General features: G+C 42.8%; 1 long non-coding RNA gene across 1 annotated transcript in view; it reads left to right on the forward strand.

The window, feature by feature from the left end:
• Nucleotides 1–13,207: 13,207 nt before the first annotated feature.
• LOC140477504 (uncharacterized) overlaps nt 13,208–17,367 on the forward strand; it is a 132,115-nt gene continuing 127,955 nt past the window's right edge. The window contains exon 1 of the long non-coding RNA XR_011960754.1: nt 13,208–13,312. This is a non-coding gene — a long non-coding RNA (uncharacterized lncRNA). The remainder of the gene's footprint in view (nt 13,313–17,367) is intronic.

Consider the following 17,367-nt stretch of genomic DNA (forward strand, 5'->3'; position numbering starts at 1 on the left):
TCTTGATGCTGCCTGCCTTGCTGTGTCTTTCTCGCTCCTGATGCTGCCTCCCTTGCTGTGTCTTTCTCCCTCCTGATGCTGCCTGCCTTGCTGTGTCCCCCTCCCTCCTGATGCTGCCTGCCTTGCTGTGTTCCCTCTCCCTCCTGATGCTGCCTGCCTTGCTGTGTCCCTCTCCCTCCTGATGCTGCCTGCCTTGCTCTGTTCCCCCTCCCTCCTGATGCTGCCTGCCTTGCTGTGTTCCCCCTCCCACCTGATGCTACCTGCCTTGCTGTGTTCCTCTCCCTCCTGATACTGCCTGCCTTGCTGTGTTCCCCCTCCCTCCTGATGCTGCCTGCCTTGCTGTGTTCTCTCTTCCTCCTGATGCTGCCTGCCTTGCTGTGTCCCTCCCCCTCCTGATGCTGCCTGCCTTGCTGTGTTCCTCTCCCTCCTGATGCTGCCTGTCTTCCTGTGTCCCTCTGCCTCCTGATGCTGCCTGCCTTGCTGTGTTCCCCCTCCCTCCTGATGCTGCCTGCCTTGCTGTGTTCCCTCTCCCTCCTGATGCTGCCTGCCTTGCTGTGTTCCTCTCCCCCCTGATACTGCCTGCCTTGCTGTGTTTCCCCTCCCCCCGATGCTGCCTGCCTTGCTGTGTTCCTCTCCCCCCGATGCTGCCTGCCTTGCTGTGTTCCCCCTCCCCCCTGATGCTGCATGCCTTGCTGTGTTCCTCTCCCCCCTGATGCTGCCTGCCTTGCTGTGTTCCTCTCCCTCCTGATGCTGCCTGTCTTGCTGTGTCCCTCTGCCTCCTGATGCTGCCTGCCTTGCTGTGTTCCCCCTCCCTCCTGATGCTGCCTGCCTTGCTGTGTTCCCTCTCCCTCCTGATGCTGCCTGCCTTGCTGTGTCCCTCTCCCTCCTGATGCTGCCTGCCTTGCTGTGTTCCTCTCCCTCCTGATGCTGCCTGCCTTGCTGTGTTCTTCCAGCCTCCTTTCTATTGTTCCTTTCCAGCAATTTGTGCTTTTGTTATGAATTTGCAGTACATAGATGAATAAAACAGCTTGTTGATGAATTGGTGGAGAACCTAATTTCATCATCACTTTAATCCAAAAACAGACCCCCAAATACATTCAGCATAATCCCTGCCACTGACAACAGTGACCATTTGTTTACTTTGGCAGCATTGGACGATCCTCTGACCTTCACGAACTGCAAGAAGTTCTACTCCATCAATGTCTGTATGGTTAATAGTCCACAGCACAGGATCCTTTCTGTGCAGCAGTCCTGACCCCTCTGCTTTCACATCAACCTGTGTGGTGGAGCTATTTAAAGGTATTGCAGCCCTTTGGATTGATTCTTAATAGGCCAAGGTGACTCTCTTCACTTATGGTTTATAAGACCAGACAGCAGGTTGATGAATAATGATAAATTTCACACAGTCATGAGGATTATCATCAAACACATTAGTGAGAGCTCAAAGTGGTACTTCAGGTGTCTATATAGATTAAGTGGTATCAAACCATGAGTGCTTTATCTTAAAATGCTGCATGCTGCCAATTTATAAGTCGAACAATACATCAAGTGTATGAGGATGAAAATACGGCGTAACTGCAGCAGAAAAAGAGCAAGAGCCTTACACTGAGTCTGTTGGCATTTCCTGCAGTTATGTCCCAACACTCCATTGACAAGAGCTTAGACAAATGAAACATCAGGTCAGGACACTCATTGTTCTATCCACCTGTAACAGAGTACATCCATCTGAAAATTCTTTCTGAACTGAATTGACTAATAAGGATATTAACGCTTTAATCTGCTTTTACTTTATTCTTGACAACCAGATGGAAACTCTCTGGCAGAGTTGAAAGAAATTGAGACAGAATTTACTTCCATTAAGTGATGAGTAGATGTGGTAAGTGCATTTTTGCCTTGACAGTTCATCTTGGAGGCTCTGTTATATTTTGTTTTCAATTGGACATGATCTTCTACTTGGAGTTACTCTGGTGACAGGTATTAGTGAGGTGGTTGTTGCTGCAGGTCAGTGGCACAGTTCACTGTGAAAGTTGAGTATTCTTTCCTCACTCTGAATTAGTTAATGTTTAAAATTCTCGTCCACTTCTGAACCAAATTCCACATATTCTCTCTACCATTTAGTGCTGTCATTTTTCCCCTTTGACCACTGAACCAATTCATTGCCATTTATTAGGTGAAAGTGAGGACTGCAGATGCTGGAGATCGGAGCTGAAAATGTGTTGCTGGAAAAGCGCAGCAGGTCAGGCAGCATCTAAGGAGCAGGAGAATCGATGTTTCGGGCATGAGCCCTTCTTCAGGAATGAGGAGAGTGTGCCAAGCAGGCTAAGATAAAAAGTAGGGAGGGGGGATTTGGGGGAGAGGCATTGGAAATGCGATAGGTGGAAGGAGGTTAAGGTGAGGGTGATAGGCTGGAGTGGGGGTGGGGTGGAGAGGTCAGGAAGAAGATTGCAGGTTAGGAAGGTGGTGCTGAGTTTGAGGGTTGGGACTGAGACAAGGTGGGGGGAGGGGAAGTGAGGAAACTGGAATGTTGAAGTAGACATCATATTTACAGAATAAGGGAACATGCATTCAAAACTGAGATGCGAAGGAACTTCTTCTCTTGGAGAGTAGCAAATATCTGGAAAATCTACCCCAGAGAATAGTGGAGGCTGGATCACTGACAGTATTTAAAAAGGAGGTAGATGAGATAGGAATTGAGGGCTGTGAGGAGCTGACAGGTAAGAGGAGTTAGGCCTGCGACAAATCAGCCATGACCGAAAGAAAGTTGAGGCAGGCTGAAGGAACTGAATGGCCTTGCTTCAAATACTAACGTTCTTTTAGATTAGATTACTTACAGTGTGGAAACAGGCCCTTCGGCCCAACAAGTCCACACCGCCCCGCCGAAGCGCAACCCACCCATACCCCTACATCTACCCCTTACCAAACACTACTGGCAATTTAGGATGGTCAATTCACCTGACCTGCACATCTTTGGACTGTGGGAGGAAACCGGAGCACCCGGAGGAAAGCCACGCAGACACGGGGAGAATGTGCAAACTCCACACAGTCAGTCGCCTGAGGCGGGAATTGAACCCGGGTCTCAGGCGCTGTGAGGCAGCAGTGCTAACCACTGTGCCACCGTGCTGCCCACATGGCTCTCCATTGTCATCATTTTCTCCTTCAAAATCATCTGGTCAACCTCCCTAGAGAAACTACAAGTGACTGTAAATGAAAATAATGAAAAAAAAGACTCTCCTGCTTCCCTTTGACGAGTCTGATGGGATTCAGCCAGGTGGCGTGCCCTCAATTATCATTTCACCGAAAAGCAAGTGCAATCATCACGAAGTACTGCATGAAGAGCTGGAATGTTTAGCAGAAATGGTGGCCCAGTGCACCAGCTGAAATGTCAGGGTGGGCTATCTCTTCTGACTCAGGAAACAGCAACCAGATCCTGAGGTCGTGACTTCCATGCTATGAGACGTTATGTCCCACCTCTAAGAGTTAGCCATCAATTGGATGGCTAAGAGCTCTCCAGGAGCAACAGCATGACCAGAGCTTGGCCTCTGCAGGAAGTGCCATCAAATCTGAATGAACAGTGATAGAAGCTGGAGAACAGGGTAAGGTGGGTGGCTCCTGTTAGGCAGATCCCAATAACGAGGGGTTTGAACAAGCATAGTCAGCCATTTGCACTGGAGGGTCCTTCATTGTTTGACTAGTAAAGAGCAGCAATTTCTTAGGGTCAAAAAGTGTGGTGCTGGAAAAGCACAGCTGGTCAGGCAGCATCTGAGGAGCAGGAGAGTCGATGTATTGAGCGTAAGCTCTTCATCAGAAATTTCTCAGGGTCAAGTAGACTGTACAAAACCCTCCCCATTGCTCATAAAAACTCCAGTGGAGATGAACAGTTGATGGGCATGGCTGCTGTGCCCATGCCACCAAATATTATATCCTCCTCCTGTACTAGCACATTTCTTGGAATTTCTAGTGTGGAATGACCCATTTATGGATTCATTGAGTCATAGAGATATACAGCACAGAATCAGACCCTTCGGTCCAACCTGTCCATGCTGACCAGATATCCCAACACAATCTAGTCCCACCTGCCAGCATCAGACCCATATCCCTCCAAACCCTTTCTATTCATATACCCATCCAGATGCCTTTTAAATGTTGCAATTGTACCAACCTCCACCACTTCCTCTGGCAGCTCATTCCATACACGTACCACCCTCTGCATTAAAAAATTGCCCTTTAGGTCTCTTTTATATCTTTTCCCTCTCACCCTAAAACTATGCCCTCTAGTTCTGGACTCCCCCACCCCAGAGAAAAGACCTTGTTGATTTACCCTATCCATGCCATTCATGATTTTCTATACCTCTATAATGTTGCCCCTCAGCCTCCAACGCTCCAGGGAAAACAGCCCCAGCCTGTTCAGCCTCTCCCTGTAGCTCAAATTCTCCAATCCTGACAATATCCTTGTAAATCTTTTCTGAACCCTTTCAAGTTTCACAACACCCTTCCGATAGGAAGGAGACCAGAATTGCATGCAATATTCCAAAAGTGGCCTAACCAATGTCCTGTACAGCCGCAACATGATCTCCCTGTACTCCTGTACCCAATACTCTGACCAATAAAAGAAAGCAGAACAAATGTGTTCTTCACTATCCTATCTACCTGCGACTCCACTTTCAAGGAGCTATGAACCTGCACTCCAAGGTCTCTTTGTTCAGCAATACTCCCTCGGACCTTATCATTAAGTGGAAAAGTCCTGCTATGATTTGCTTTACCAAAATGCAGCACCTCGCATTTAACTAAATTAAACTCCATCTGCCACTCCTCAGCACATTGGCCAATCTGATCAAGATTCCATGGTAATCTGAGGTGACCTTCTTCGCTGTCCACTACACCTCCAATTTTGGTGTCATCAGCAAACTTACTAATTACACCTCCTACGTTAGTATCCAAATCATTTATACAATAACAAAAAGCAGTGGACCCAGCACTGATCCTTGTGACAATCCACTGGTCACAGGCCTCCAGTCTGAAAAACAACCCTCCACCACCACTCTCTGTCTTCTACCTTTGAGCCAGTTCTGTATCCAAATAACCCTGTATTCCGTGAAATCTAACCTTGTCAAGCAATCTCCCATGGGAAACCTTGTCGAACACCTTACTTAAGTCCACATAGATTACATCTACCGCTCTGCCCTCATCAATCCTCTTTGCAATTTCTTCAATTAAGTTTGTGAGACATGATTTCCCACGCACAAAGCCATGTTGACTATCCCTCATCAGTCCTTGCCTTTCCAAATACATGTACATCCTGTCCCTCAGGATTCCCTCTAATAACTTGCCACCGCTGACATCAGGCTCACTGGTCTATAGTTCCCTGGCTTGTCCTTACCACATTTCATAATACTAGCACCATGTTAGCCAACCTCCAGTCTTCCAGCACCTCACCTGTGACTATCGATGATACAAATATCACAGCAAGAGGCCCATCAATCACTTCCCTAGCTTCCCACAGAGTTCTAGGGTTAACCTGATCAGGTCCTGGGGATTTATGTATTTCATAAAATACTTTTATGTATTTCAAGACATCCAGCACTTCCTCCTCTGTAATATGGGCATTTTGCAAGATGTCACTATCTATTTCCTCACATTCTACATCTTCCATGTCCTTTTCCAAAGTAAATACTGATGCAAAATACTTGTTAAGTATCTCCCCCATCTCCTGTGGCTCCATGCAAAGGCTGCCTTGCTGAACTTTGAGGGGGCCTATTCTCTCCCTTTTGCCCTTAATGTATTTGTAAAATCCCTTTGGATTCTCCTTAACTCTGTTTGCCAAAGCTATCTCATGTTCCCTTTTTGCCCTCCTGATTTCCCTCTTAAGTATACTCCGACTTCCTTTATACTCTTCTAAGGATTCCCTCGATCTATCCTGTCTATACCTGACATAGGTGAGGACAAAAGGCTAACTAAGGAGCGAATAGGTCCCCTCAAAGATCAGCAAGGCAGCCTTTGTGAAAGCATAGACCACAAGGATTGGTGCTGGGTCCACTAATTTTCATTGTGTATATGAATGATTTGGATATGAACATAGGAGGTACAGTTAGTAAGTTTGTAAATGGCACCAAAATTGCATGTTCATAGCTCCTTGAAAGTGGAGTCGCAGGTAGATAGGATAGTGAAGAAAATGTTTGGTATGCTTTGCTTTATTGGTCAGAGTATTGAGTACAGGAGTTGGGAGGTCATGTTGCGGCTGTACAGGACATTGGTTAGGCCATTTTGGAAAATTACGTGCAATTCTGGTCTCCGTCCTATCGGAAGGATGTTTGCGAAACTTGAAAGGGTTCGGAAAAGATTTACAAGGATGTTGCCAGGGTTGGAGGATTTGAGCTATAGGGAGAGGCTGAACAGGCTGGGGCTGTTTTCCCTGGAGCGTCGGAGGCTGAGGGGTGACCTTATAGAGTTTTACAAAATTATAAGGGGCACGGATAGGATAAATAGACAAGGTCTTTTCCCTGGGGTGAGTGAGTCCAGAACTCAAGGGCATAGGGTTAGGTGAGAGGGGAAAGATATAAAAGGGAGCTAAGGGGCAACTTTTTCACACAGAGGGTGGTGCGTGTACGGATTAAGCTGCCAGAGGACGTGATGGAGGCTGGTACAATTATAACATTTAAAAGGCATCTGGCTGGGTATATAAATAGGAAGGGTTTAGAGGGATATGGGCCAAGTGCTGGCAAATGGGACTAGATTGGGTTGGGATATCTGGTCAGCATGGTTGTGTTGGACCGAAAGGTCTGTTTCCATGCTGTTTCCATTCTGACTCTAAGTATGTAATGAAATGTGAAAGCTGATAACTCACCAATTCACCAGGCTCCTTTCATAGCACCTACCAAACTTCTATTACCTTGAAGACCATAGAGCAGCAAATGCATGGGAACACCACCACTTGCAGGTCCCCCTCCCTGTCACACAGCATCTTGATTTGGAGCTATGTTAGCATTCATTCAATTTTGCTGGGTGAGAAATCTAGAACACACTTCCAATAGCTCTAATCTACCCAGCTGCTGTTCCTGAATACCACTTAGGTCCTGGAGCTTGAGATAATACACTCGAAGACAACAAAAAGATCCACATCAACCCCACTACCTTCAGCTTGCCATCTACAATACAAGGAGCTCAACCAGCTTCTGTCAGGAGTCACCATAGCCCAGGGCATAGTCCTGCCCAACATTCAGGTCACCATACTGCACAAGAAAACAGAACAAGCCTTGTCTTAAAGGTAAAGAGAAACTGCTGGAGAAACTCAGCAGGTCTGGCAGCATCCATGGAGAGAGAAACAGAGTTAATGTGTCGACCATGAAGTGTCACTGGACGTGAAATGTTAATTCTAATTTCTCTCCACAGATGCTGCCAGACCTGCTGAATTTCTCCAGCAACTTCTGCTTCTACTTCTGATCTTCAGTATCCATAATTCTTTGTCTTATTTTTGACGTCAAAAAGCAGCATGAGTAAAGGTTGAAAACTTAGTCTGAATTTAAAAAATGTTAACGGAAAGGTCTACCACTCAATGTGTGTTTCCTTGTGACTAACATCATCTGTTGAACAGTGAGTGAATGTGGTCCTCACTGAATATGTTCAGTATAAGCTCTATACCGCTGAGTCTTAGTACAAACCCTTGCATTTACATTGAGACACAAACAGCATTGAACGTTACTGAGCACTGCACCTGTACAGATTAAAACAAACAGGTGAGGAGGCTATCACTTTGCTCAGGAATTCATATCTACTAAATAAAATACAATAAACAATGCATTGGGACTTTCTGTCATGTGAATCTTTCCTTGACTCCCTTCTGCATAGCTCCAGAAATGACTGTGAACAAATTTAGGGTGTAGGTTTGCTTGCTGAGCTGTAGGTTTGATATCCAGACGTTTCATTACCTGGCTAGGTAACATCATCAGTGGCGACCTCCAAGTGAAGTGAAGCTGTTGTCTCCTGCTTTCTATTTATATGTTTATCCTGGATGGGGTTCCTGGGGTTTGTGGTGATGTCATTTCCTGTTTGTTTTCTGAGGGGTTGATAGATGGTATCTAGATCAATGTCTCTGTTTATGGCGTTGTGGTTGGAGTGCCAGGCCTCTAGGAATTCTCTGGCGTGTCTTTGTTTAGCCTGTCCCAGGATAGATGTGTTGTCCCAGTCGAAATGGTGGTTTCTTTCAGCTGTGTGTAGGGCTATGAGGGAGAGAGGGTTGTGTCTTTTTGTGGCTAGCTGGTGTTCGTGTATCCTGGTGGCTAACTTTCTTCCTGTTTGTCCTACGTAGTGTTTGTGGCAGTCCTTGCATGGAACTTTGTAGATGATGTTGGTTTTGTCCATGGGTTGTACTGGGTCTTTTAAGTTTGTTAGTTTTTTTTGATGATGTTACCTAGCCAGGTAATGAAACGTCTGGATATCAAACCTACAGCTCAGCGAGCAAACCTACACCCTAAACCTCAACCTGAACTACAAACCCTCACAAACCTTGTGAACAAATTCCTTACCTTCATTTGTCTGGTAATAAGGAGACATAAAAGGAGTAAACAGAAAGGTTTTGAAGTATATAACAATGTAAAGATATTCATTGTTTATATTCATAAATATTTTGAGAACCAGTGACTACTTCGACAAATCTTCCCCTCAAGACTGAATTCAACATGATTCAATTCACAATAAGGTTGTCTGAGCACGGTTTGCTGAAATAGTAGCAGGCATGAGTAGAATATAGTGTTCCAGTTTTATTTTATTCTTGTACTCTTTATTGTTGTTCCTGATAACTTTTATTGACCTTAAGTAAGATCAAAAGAGAACAACAATATTGTCAGCATAAGCTACAAGTCGCTATTAAGGAAATGACCTTTAAGATCTCTCTTCGTTTCTGAACTCCTCTCCTAAAGGCACCAATTCAGCACTGTAGTGCCTCAGCCAAGACACCAATTTTCATGTCAAAATTCAGAAACTACATGTTAGTTAAACAAAACTATGGATAACACCACAGTGTAACCATAACTTGATCTCACCTAATGTGCGCACGTGCAAATGTTCAAATCTAGGATTCGTAGGTAACAACCAAGATAGGGAAATGATATAGCCCTGCATGTCAGCCTAGTTTCCTGTTTTTCTTGAATGTCTTAAAACTTCAATATTCAGAATCGAAATCTCACCATCGTGAATCCATGTCTCTGTGATTGCTATCAGATTGTACTTATTTGCTTCAATGTGCAGTATAAATGTGTTTATTTTTCTTATATATGCTATACATGTCCAGATACACAGCCTGCTTTTGTCTTCAATATTTTCATTTATGAAGCCCAAAATCCCATTCTTACACAAAGCTTTGCACATGAACCCTGTGGCTATATGTGCCTTTCAGAGGGATTTGTTGCGTGCTCTTTCTCCTGCAGTGAGGTCTTGGCAGTGATTTGATTTGACTGTTACATACATTTTATAGAAAAAATGCAGTAAAATACAGTGAAGAGCTTTCATTTATCACTACAAAACATTGCCATTTTGAATCATTTAAAAATAAGGAAAATTAAAAGATGAAGTCTGAGCCTGATCATCACTGTCAACGATGCCCTGAACTGCACCGGACCCAACCAAAATTGAAGTCCCCAATCCTCAGGCACTATGTTTTACCACTGGGCCTGTCTCACCGAGGTCGCCTCTGCCAATATAGCAGCCGCCGAATCCTATTTTCCTGTGTCAGCTCCAGAAAAGTAAGTAGTTCCTCACTGTCCTCCGTGCTGAGCCTGCCTGAGGACTGTGCCCTGGACCCATCTCAGTACCACTTGAGGTCGGTGCCCTTGCCTCTCCCCATTGCCAGTGCCGTCCAAGTTCAGGACAAGGTCAGTAAGTTAGAGAAAGAAAAGAGAAAGAAAAAGGAAAAAGAAAGAGCTCAGAAGGGATGAGCTCCAGCAGCAGCCCTACTCCACCACCATCTTAAACCAGCACGGTGTCCGAATGACTGCTTCAGACGGTAAACAGCTTTAAACTCCCTGAGTGTTTGTTTTTAATTAGACAAAAGACTCATGAGTGGGTGAAGTCAGGCTCAGACAGACCCAGGGTTTTAGTTTTGTTTTCAGTTGAAGTCGAACCCGGGGTCTGAAGCATTTCTGTCTGCGGCAATTAAAATCCTGAGTCCCCTCTCAGCTGCTAGACTGACTCTTTTGGTGTTCCCTTCTCCTGGACTGGAGATAGTCCAGGAGGAAATCTATTTTGCTACATTTGCCTTTGCCAAGGGTGCGTTTATGGGACGCTGTTGTGCTGGAACAGTTCATGAGTAGTAATTAAATAATATATCTTTTTGCTAAGTATTTCAATAGAGTTAAAGATATGCCAATTTGGTTTTTGTTTGCATTTTAATAATTGTGTAAAAATGAAGTGTGCTTTGTTTAAAGCTTAGTAGTTTTTCCAATTGAATCATAACAGGAACACAACACCTTGCATTTATAAGATAAAAGTTAGGTTCTAGGCTATCTCCTTGATATATTTTGAAGGGGTTTGGTCTAATAGAGAACAAACCCTAGTTCCCTCAATCTCTTTAGAAATGTGCCATTAAGTCTACATTGCCTCACATTATCCCTTCTGTGAAAATGCAATATCTTATGTTCTCTATATTAAATTCCTTTTGCCACTTATCTGCTTGTTCTTCTCACCGATGTCCTGTTGCAGTCAATTGGTATCTTTCTCACTGTAAGGCAAATGTTTGAAATGCTATTCTGTATTCCAATATACAGATTGCTTATATATCAGAAAGATAGTGTTTCCAACAGTGACCTTGGAGAGCAACACTCTCTATCATTCTACACTCTGAAAAACAACCCTTTGCCAAGATTCGCTGTTCTCTGTCCTTATGCCTTTTTAAATCTAACCTTTCTATTCCATGAACTTGAATTTTGTTATTTGGGTTTCGAAGTGATATTTTATCAAAAGCTTTCTTGAAACCCTAAAGTGCTTATCTTATCTATTATTTCATAAAATAATCCATTAAATTAGTTACTAATGAGCTGTCTTTTGTAAATTCGTATTTACTATCCTCCTAATACAAGCTTCTTCAAGTATCAATTTGTTTTGTTTCATTTATCACTTCCAAAACCTTACCCACCACTGATATTGAACTAACCTTGCAGTCTTTTTTAATCAAGTGTGTCACATTTGCCAGTCTCCAATCCTCTGCTGCCTTTTCCAAACTTGTATCGTTATGATGTGGAGGTGCCAGTGTTGGACTGGGGTGGACAAAATTAAAAATCTCACAACAACAGGTTATGTCCAGCAGGTTTTATTTGGAAGCACTAGCTTTCAGAGTGCTGCTCCTTCATCAGGTAGCTCGTGGGGCAGGATCATAGGACACAGAATTTACAGCAAAAGATCATCGAGTCATAAAACTAATGCAATGTATTGAATAAACCTAGATTGCTGTTAAGTCTTTAATGTCTTAGAATGGGGTTACAGGTTTTGATTCATTGATATGTAAATCCCAGAACTTCTTTCAGGTTACATAGAGTCATAGAGATGTACAGCATGGAAACAGACCCTTCGGTCCAACCTGTCCATGCTCACCAACTAACCCAACCCAATCTAGTCCCATCTGCCAGCACCTGGCCCATATCCCTCCAAACCCTTCCTATTCATATACCCATCCAAATGCCTCTTAAATGTTGCAATTGTACCAGCCTCCACCACTTCCTCTGGCAGCTCATTCCATACACGTACCACCCTCTGTGTGAAAAAGTTGCCCCTTAGGCTTCTTTTCTATCTTTCCCCTCTCACCCTAAACCTATGCCCTCTAGTTTTGGACTCCCTGACCCCAGGGAAAAGACTTTGTCTATTTACCCTATCCATGCCCCTCATAATTTTGTAAACCTCTATAAGGTCACCCCTCAACCTCCGACACTCCAGGGAAAACAGCCTCAGCCTGTTCAGCCTCTCCCTATAGCTCAATCCTGGCAACATCCTTATAAATCTTTTCTGAACCCTTTCAAGTTTCACAACATCTTTCCGATAGGAAGGAGACCAGAATTGCACGCAATATTCCAACAGTGGCAACATGACCTCCCAACTCCTGTTCACATTCCCGAGATAACATAAGATTTTATTTTTAAAAAGTGACATCTCAGCTCAGACAATGCATTAAAGATGCGAGGTTAGAGTCTGTCTGTATTCCAACCTTGAGTCAGACTGATTCTATTTCCAAAGTAGGAATTTATAAAATGTCACATGAACTGACTGCCTTATTATTCTACTATGGAGGTTCCATTTGAAGAGCTAAAATTCGGGCTAAGACAAATTCCCTGAAGTACTCTGAAATCACGCGCCAAAATTTGATCCACCCTTAGATTGGTGATTTAATTCCCTAATAATTTTCTTTTTCATGGAACACAGAAAAACATTGCAATAAAATTAGATACTACAGAATGTCAACATGCTCCCACTCACCCTGCAGTTGTAACATATGGATGACAACCCAGTATGTTGCTTTATTTTATCACCATTTTTCCATACTAGCATTAAAGATATGTATATAAACCAGAAGCATAAGAGGACAAACGAGAAAGATTAAAAAAAGACACGGGGCAATTTTTTTACGCAGAGGTTGGCTTGCATGTGGAATGAACTTGCTGAGGAAGTGGTACAATTACGATGTTTAAAAGACATGTAGATAAGTACATGAATAGGAAAGATTTGGAGGGATATGGGCCAGGAGCAGGCAGGTGGGACTAGTTTAGTTTGGGATTATGCTCGGCATGGACGGGGTGGACCCAAGGGTCTGTTTTCCTTGCTGTATGACTTTCGACATTTTCCTGTAGATACATGTAGTAGTTGGTGAGATTAAATTGATTTGTTTCAAATTTATCTACGGAAAAGAAAACAGACAATGAAAAATGTTATTGTTATTTGATATGCATGGTTTTGAAATGTAGACTAAATTGGCAATCTAGGTAGTCCTGTTTCTTTTGTGTGGAATGATAATGGTATAATTGTATTGTAAGAAGAAACTGGAAAGACTGTTTAATGAGTAACATTACATAGGCACATCCCTTTTTGTGCAATCAGCTCCTGCACATTCCCCTATGTATCGGTATGATTTGCCTGCAAGGCTGGTGTTAATACTGATTGCAGCAGCTGCTTACACATGGATTCACCATGGCAACCGTGATAGTTGCTAGGCAACTATGTTCTTTTAGGGACAGTGAAAATGCCCAAAGGCTCACTAAATATATGTGAGGAGAGAGGAAGTTCCTACTTTTTGTACAGATAATTTAAAGGAATCAGCACCAGGGACAGACTTAATAGGGTATGTAATCAATGAACTGTATGTAATGGCCTGCAAATGGTCAGCTAGAGCTAAGCAAGTACGCAGCCAGTGAAGTTGAGAGCTGACCATTCAAAATTATGATTTTCTTCATTGCGCAGTGGGTCAGGCTTTATTCACAATTCTTTATTGGTTTGCTTAGAGATTGTGGGACTCGCTGCTGCATTGAAGCAGCTTTCTCTAACTGTCATGAAAGCACAGAGCTTTCCTGGCAATTTGATGTTGGGAGAAGAGTGTGATATTGATTGGTGCTGGTGAATTAGTGCCTCGGTTGTCTGAAGTGTTGCTGCTCAGGGGTGTAATGTACAGTGGGGGAGCAGAGATTTGTGAATTTGCTGCATTCCATCAGTGTGTGTATGTGACATCATTGCAGGCAGCTCAGCTGTTTCTGCAGATACCATAAATAGCTGATGGAAGAATCAGACTCCCTGCAATGAAAAACCATTAACCCTTGTAACCCTGGTATTAAGAATGTGGCAAACCTAATTACCAATTGGTTCAATGCTGGTATGAGCTTTGGATTTTAGCATTCAGAATGATTCACTTCATCATTTGAGCATCTTAAAGTAATGGTTGAATATCTTTTTTTAATGAGTGATTCATTGAATTGGTCAGAATTAAGCACAGTTGCCAATCTTCATCCTGATCAAATCGAAGTTTGCCACAATTGTGACTTAATGCAGTACTATTTGCAAATGTGCTCTAAATATCATGTTTGGATAAGTAAATGCTGGGAACTGTCTCGTTAAATGAAGTGTAGGTTGAATTTTGAGGTAGAATAGTGCAGGAGGCGTTTTTGTGTTTGAGAAACATCTATCAAATGTTTGTCAGAATATAAAAGTAAAAGTTGATGCAGAAAAATTACACCGATTACGATTTTGAAAACGCAGTGCAGTTTAATTAATCCAAATGATAATACCAATGTTAGCACAAAGGTTACCAGACATATGTAGCTGCTGTGGAACCAATTTTTTTACCCCCTACATGGGTTGCTATAACAATTTTAATTACAAAATTTGTAATGGATGAGTTTGCTACTGGTAAGCCACTTTTTAAGAGGAATAATTATGATGTATCTTGGGCAAAATCTTTGATTTTGGAAACAAATGTTTCAGATTCTGCATTACATCCTATTGGGAAGGTAGGTTTTGTAACACTAGGCAAAATGATTTATTTTCTCAAGTGAATTGGTGCTGAACTGCAAACATGGAATCTCATGAATAATGCAAACATGATCTGAATCGCAAGTTAAGAGTTTTACCCGGCGTACTTTGGTGTGTATGTGTGTAAGACTGAATATATGGTAACACTTGCTATCTGACTGATATATACTGCTAGGTCACACTAATAGAGCTTTTCTAGCAGCATTGTCACTGGCTTAGCTTCAAGCAGTTGATTCACTTCTTTCATACAACTAGGAAGGTAGATGCTCTAAAATGCAATGTATGTTTGCGTCGTGGAAGTGAAAACAAATGGCGAGAAGAGAATTCAATGAATGGGGATTTGATTTCAGACACATTAGTGGGAAAGTTAACCCACTCAGCTGCTCCCACATTGGCAGCTTGCCAGTCTTGTCGTGTGCCATGCTTGTTTTTATACTGATGTTGCTTAGATTGGCAAATGCTGCTGCACATTGGAGATGTTGGCATGTCACTGGATGCCTGCCAGGACATTGTAGGATTGATGCCATAACTGGCTCTGCAGCCTGGCAGGAATAACTAGCGCAAAGGCATTCAACACTTTGAATGTCACTTTGTTTCTGAGCGCAATGCCAGGGAGTGTTTAATGAGAGAACTCTTTGTTCCCAGGCCCTCAACATCAAGTGGGCTGGTGGTCTCATTAACTTGACTGCAGCAAATAAAAACACACACAATAGACTCCTATGATACTGTGCTTGATGTTGTTAAAGTTCTCGGTTTCCTTTTAATTCATGATTCGTTAATGGGTATTGAGGAAAGGTCTGCGATCAAACTAATTTAACATATGCGGTTCACACTTTTTGATGTTTATGTATTAGCAAAAGTGTATTGTTCCTTCAAAAAAGTACACAGTTCCTGAATCCAATTATAGCTCAGCGAGTGTGTATTTGAAATTTTGAGTGGGTTACTTCCTATAATTCATACATATGAAATTTGTTTACTTTGCAAAGCTGAATAAGCTGATAACTGCATACTTTTTTGCAGATAAAGCAGTAAATTTAACATTTAATCAATTACTTTATATCACTGTAGAAAGACATGGAATTTCAATAATATTTTAGCAAGTCTTCTGTCACATCGCAATTAACAATATAGTTAAAAATCACACAACACCAGGATATAGTCCAACAGGTTTATTTGGAAGCACTGTTGTGTGATTATTAATTTGGAGAAAGTGAGGACTACAGATGCTGGAGTTCAGAGACAAGAATGTGGTGCTGGAAAAGCACAGCAGGTCAGGCAGCTTTGTCCACCTCAGTCCAACACCGACACCTCCACTTCATTAATGATATAGCTCACAAGTTACAATTCTTTCCAGGGATAAAGTTAGCGAACTCCGCCCTTGGCCAGATAATGGGGAGCAGAACACTGAGGCCAGAGTATGCACAGAAGATAAAGTATGGGCTATTTACTTTGAAGAAAAAAAGTATGAAGAATGTTAGACTACTGTGACTGTGTGGAGTTTGTACGTTCTCCCCGTGTCTGTGTGGGTTTCCTCCGGGTGCTCCGGTTTCCTTCCACAGTCCAAAGATGTGCAGGTCAGGTGAATTGGCCATGTTAAATTGCCCGTAGTGTTAGGCAAGGGGTAGATGTAGATGTAGGGGTATGGGTGGGTTACGTTTCGACGGAGCGGTGTAGACTTATTGGGCCGAAGGGCCTGTTTCCACACTGTAAGTAATCTAATCTAAAGTGGAGAATGTGTTTTGCAACCATCCTATATCTACAGTGTATACCTGAAGGGAGTATTTTATACTTGCTGCATAACAGGAATTCCAGTATTTACCCTCATGATTATCCAGACCACACCTGAAGGATAAGTGGCATCAGCTGAAGGAGAAAAATATTACCTTCTGTAGAAATGATATTCTTCCTCATCAGTACTTAACAAGTTGTTATCTTTGCAAAGAATGGTTCGGTGTTATACGAATCAAACTGAGATCTTTGCTAAGAAACAAATCTTTTTCAATTGTATCGTGAACTAAAGACTACAACATCCTCAGATCTACACTAACTGCAGATATGTACCATTTCACAAATAGGTAACGTTGCTTACCTTTTCCGTGACAACTTAAAACTGTCCACCTGTGTATTGTTTTCTTTTTAGAGAGTGTGTCAAACCATCAAGAGGTTATTTCAGACTCTTTTACATCACACTATTTCATATGGTGATGACTTTGAACCTCTTTTAATAATTTGGAAATTATATTGCATAATATACTCATCATTAAAATTTATGAGTAGACTTCCTTTCTCTCTGTAAATTGAGAATACAGGGCAGAATCTTCCTCAGCACTGGGCCATGGTGAGAACTTTGGAAGAACTGTATGAGAAATCAGCACAGCCTTTATTGATATTGGGAACAAAAGGTCACGTTTTCCAACTGAGTTCCAGGTGCCGAGATGAATTCTCACCAGTGAGTGGTTAGAGGTCTATTCTCACTCTCATTAATACCCAATCTCAGCTCATTAACTTGCAGGTTCCTACTTAATAGCTGCTGGATAGAAACTAGACGCTGGTAATTCCTGATGTACAAGTTGGAGTGGGTACTTAGTGACTCCAGCTCACTGCCCCCTCAGCTGAATCTCCACCTGGCACCAACATTTCAGATCACGTTCCAAGGGCAGTAGCCCATAGCAGCCCATGTCCACTGAAAGCCCAAGAGGATATTATCAGGAAGCCAATGTTGGGGAATTTTAATCACGGAGAATGGAGGCCGAGGGGCCGATTACAGAGGGGAGGCAGTTCCACAATGGGGAAGGAGATGACAGAATATGGCAAAGGAAAGAGGGGTTGTTTGGGGGAATGTTGAAGACTTGTTGAAGAAACAGCTTGGCTACC

The sequence above is a fragment of the Chiloscyllium punctatum genome, chromosome 5 (assembly GCF_047496795.1).
Source record: "Chiloscyllium punctatum isolate Juve2018m chromosome 5, sChiPun1.3, whole genome shotgun sequence".
Taxonomy (NCBI): domain Eukaryota; kingdom Metazoa; phylum Chordata; class Chondrichthyes; order Orectolobiformes; family Hemiscylliidae; genus Chiloscyllium; species Chiloscyllium punctatum.